At 40.2% G+C, this 4,066-nt stretch overlaps 1 protein-coding gene across 1 annotated transcript in view; it reads left to right on the top strand.

Moving 5' to 3' along the window:
• Positions 1–212: 212 nt before the first annotated feature.
• The window catches only part of MYRIP (myosin VIIA and Rab interacting protein), a 238,878-nt gene continuing 235,024 nt past the window's right edge, over positions 213–4,066 (top strand). Inside the window, exon 1 of the mRNA XM_023529072.1 lies at positions 213–372. The gene's annotated coding sequence lies outside the window, so the exon portion shown is untranslated. The remainder of the gene's footprint in view (positions 373–4,066) is intronic.

Genomic DNA, 4,066 nt, shown 5'->3' with positions numbered 1-4,066 from the left:
TTGTCTTAATCCCTTTATTTTAAGAACAAATGGAACAGTAAATTTTAGCCTACCACGTTTGATCACAAATTCAGAATTGATGAAGTCTGAATGAGTGAGTTCTTAATGTATATTTTTTCATAGTGTTATGATCTCACTCTAATTATGTGGTCTAGTTCCAAATGAAGCCGGCTGCCAACTCTTATCTTGAAACACTTTTATTGCAGACAGAAGAATTGTACCAGACTTTTACACAGCAGAAGGAGCAAAAAGCATCATTATTCAGGTGGAACTGAAGAGGAAATTCTCAGGGGGCTGAAGAGCTGTGTGTTTTTTATCGAGTGTTCATTAGCTGTCCTCTGTGCAGGGGAGCGACATGAAATCACCCAAAAGGTGGGAAGCAGATAGAGGGGCATCACAGAGTTTTGAAGCACCATGCCCAGACTCAGAAAACAAAACTAGGGGATTGAAGGTGTTGCTCTAACTCGGGATGGCAGAAAAATGCATGGGGCTGTCATACAGGTACTGGGCTTTTTTCTTTGTTTCTTATATAGTCGTTGCAGATAGAGCCAGAAAAATGTAATCACAGTTTATAAAGTGAGCCATTTATTTGCCAATAATGTGTAATGTGTATATGTGTCTGTATTAGTCAGAGTTCTCCAGATAAACAGAACCAATAGGATGTGTGTGTATAAATACATCTATATGTATAAAATAAAGATATTTGTTATAAGTAATCAGCTCACATGATTATGTAGACTGACAAATCCCAAGATTTGCATCTAGGGAACCAGGACAGCTACTGGTGTAGTTCCAGACTGAGTCTGAAGGCCTGAGAATCAGGAGATCCAATGGTGTAGGTCTGGACCAAAGGCTAGCAGGCTTGAGACCCGGGAAGAACTGATGTTTCAGTTTGAATCCAGAGGCAGGAAAAAGCTAATGTCCCAATTTGAACACATCTGGCAGAATTCTGTCTTACTTGGGGGAGGGTCAGCCTTTTTGTTTTATTCAGGCCTTCAACCGATTAAATGAGGCCCACCCACATTAGGGAGAGCAATCTGCTTTATTCAGTCGACTGATTCAGATATTAATCTCATCCAGAAACTCTCAGACACACCCAGAAGAAGGTTCGACCAAATATCTGGGCACCCATGGCCCAGTCAAGTTAATGCATAAAATGAACCATTACAGTGTCTGTGAGTGATTTCAGAACCCAGAGTCTCTGTGGTGACCCCAGTCTCTCACACCTCCCTGCACAGTGACAGTAGTGAATGCCCCCTTGTGAACTCTGCTGGGCATACCTAGGTGTGTTGGGAGGCACAGAGCAAGAGTCTGAAAACATGCTTTATAGTTTTCTGTTTAGACCAGAGTGTCTCAGCCTTGACACTGTTGACATGTTGAACCAGACAGTTCTTTGTTATGGGGGTCTGTCCTGTGCATCAGTGTTTAGCAGCAACTCCTGGCCTCTACCCACTAGATGCCAGTAGCATGTCCCAGGCTGTGACAACTGAAAACTTCTCCAGACGTTGCGGAATGCCTCCTGGGAGGCAGTATAGCCCTTAGCCGAGAACCACTGGTTTAGACTCCCACTCTCTTGGCTGTCCCCCACACTCCTGCCAACTCCCTCCACTTTGTGTTTAGGGTATGTTTGGGTGCCTGTCTAATACCATTTGAAACTATCTCCCAAGACCTGCTGCCACCAGGCACTACCAGCAGAGACCACGGAAGCATCTCTCCCAACTTTACCATCCTTACTTCTAAAGAAGTTTCCATCATGATCTAATAGGTAGGAAATGCAATCCGATCTCATATGGATAGAGATAATAAGATCTCTCAACCAATTTTCAGCTTGCAGACCTGTTCTCCTTTGCCAGAAATAAAATCACGGTGTCACTTCTGTTTAACAGGGAAGTTTTGCCTAAAATAGCCTGAGCTTATAGCCTCCGTGAAATATCAGGAGGGTCACTGGTTCAGATGGGGGATCACCAGGCCTATAGGAGCTGGTGTCTGGCATTCCCAGGGTGATGGCATCCAGACTATAGGAAGCCATGTTTTTGTTTTTCAGGAATGTCTTAATTTCTACTTCATTTTTGAAGGATAACTTTTCTGGATATAGAATTCTTAAATGATAGTTCTTCCCTTTCATTTCTTTGAATATGCCATCCTACTACCTTCTGATCTCCATGATTCCAGACGAGAAGTTTGTAGTTGATCTTATGAGGATCTCTTATGTGATGTCATTTTCTCTTGTTTTCAAGATTCTGTCTCTTGTTTGGCTTTTGGCAGTTTGACTATGATGTATCTAGGTAAGCTTCTTTTTGAATTTATCCTACCTGGAGTTTATTGAGCTTCTTGGATGTGTAGATTAGTGTTTTCATCTAATTTAGGTAGTTGTCCACCATAATTTATTTAGATATTTTTCTGTTCCTTATTCTCCAGTTGTTTTTTTTTTCTGGTGTGCTTGATAGTGTTCCAGAAGTCTCTGAAGGCTGTCTTCATTTTTCTTCATTTCTTTTTTTCTTTCTATACCTCAGAATAGATAATCTCAATTTTAAACAATCTCAGAACTTATCTTTAAGTTACCTGGTTCTTCTGCCAATTCAGGTATTCTGTTAAGTCTTTCTAGTGATCATTTTTAAAATTTCAATTATTGCACTTTTTAACTCTAGTATTTCTTTGTAGTTTTTTCATTATATCTGTCTCATTGTTGATATTCTCTGATGAAACCCTGTTCTCATACCTCCCCTTAATTCTTTAGACATGGTTTCCTTTAGTACTTTGATCATATTTATAATAGTTAATTTAAAGTCTTTGGCCAGTAAGTCCAGTGTATGGTCTTTATCAAGAACAGTTTCTGTTGACTGTTTTTATACCCCTGTGAGTCCTTTTTCTCTTTACATATCATCATTTTTGTTGAAAACTAGACATTTCAAATAATATAATGTGGTAACTGAAAATTAGATTTCACCTCCTCCTGAATTGTTTCTGTTTGTTTAGTGACTTTTCTGTACTGAGTAAGTTCAGTATTCTTTGTCATGTGTGGCCACTGAAGTTCTGCTTGGTTGGCTTAGTGGTCAGCTGATCAGACATACATTTCCTTAATCCTTTGAATCCATAAGTCTTCCAGCCTTTGCCAAAGGGACTCTGTTTGTGTTTGAGTATGTTTTCAGTGCTCTGGCAGGCAACTTCTTGGCCTGCCAGAGCACATCTTTCTTGGCCTTCACTTCTTGCTTACTCAGTGCCTGAAGGTTCATCTAGAGATGAGAGATTAGAGCCTTTTTAACTCTTTCCTTAGCATATGCACAGCTCTGTGTATGCACAAATTCCTGTACATGCATGTGGCCTTGTAGATTCCCAAGAATATATTGGAGCTTTTCAAAGCTTCTTATGGACATTTCATTCCCCGGGTTTTTCTTGGAAGCCTTTCGATCAGCCTCTTTTTATCTCCGACTCATAATTCTGCTGTATGCCTTTTCTGAGTGCCCTTCTGTTCTTTGCACTTGCAACTTGTTGAGCCCTGTGCATTTCTGAGACTGAGCACTGCTCGCTCGCTGCATGAAAATAGTTTGTTGACTTGCATGTCTTCCTTATTAAATTATGATTCTCATGGAGAACGACAATCAATATTTTTTCTTTTTATATCTGAAGCTGTGTAATACCCTTCCAGATGTTTATGGAACAAATGAGTATTATGGACTCTGTAAGAGAAGGGAAATTTCTCATTGATATCATGTGTAGTGTTGAATTTAAGGTTCTTGTTTGGCACTTACAATAAGAATTTGGATGAACCTTTCTTTGCAGCCTCTCATCTATCAGGCATGCACTTGAAGTGTGAGAGTTATTTATATTCTTAACATGTGCTAAATATCCTCCAGTTCCTGATGCTGCTTTGACAAGACTGCTGACTTTGAGTTCAGCAGAGCTGACCTTTTCAAACCAAGCCATAGCTGTTGCCGAAAGCCTGATATCGTTTGCTGGGAGGCAAAGATTCGTTCATTGGAATATGTGGCAGAAGACAATCTGCTTCACATTCCTTAGCGTAGTCCACCAAGTAGGTATGATATGAAACTGACGTTTGCTTTTGGAT

Source organism: Pteropus vampyrus, unplaced genomic scaffold (assembly GCF_000151845.1).
Source record: "Pteropus vampyrus isolate Shadow unplaced genomic scaffold, Pvam_2.0 Scaffold35, whole genome shotgun sequence".
NCBI lineage: Eukaryota > Metazoa > Chordata > Mammalia > Chiroptera > Pteropodidae > Pteropus > Pteropus vampyrus.
Note: the sequence above shows the minus strand (reverse complement) of the source record. Positions and strands in the feature narration are given on the sequence as shown.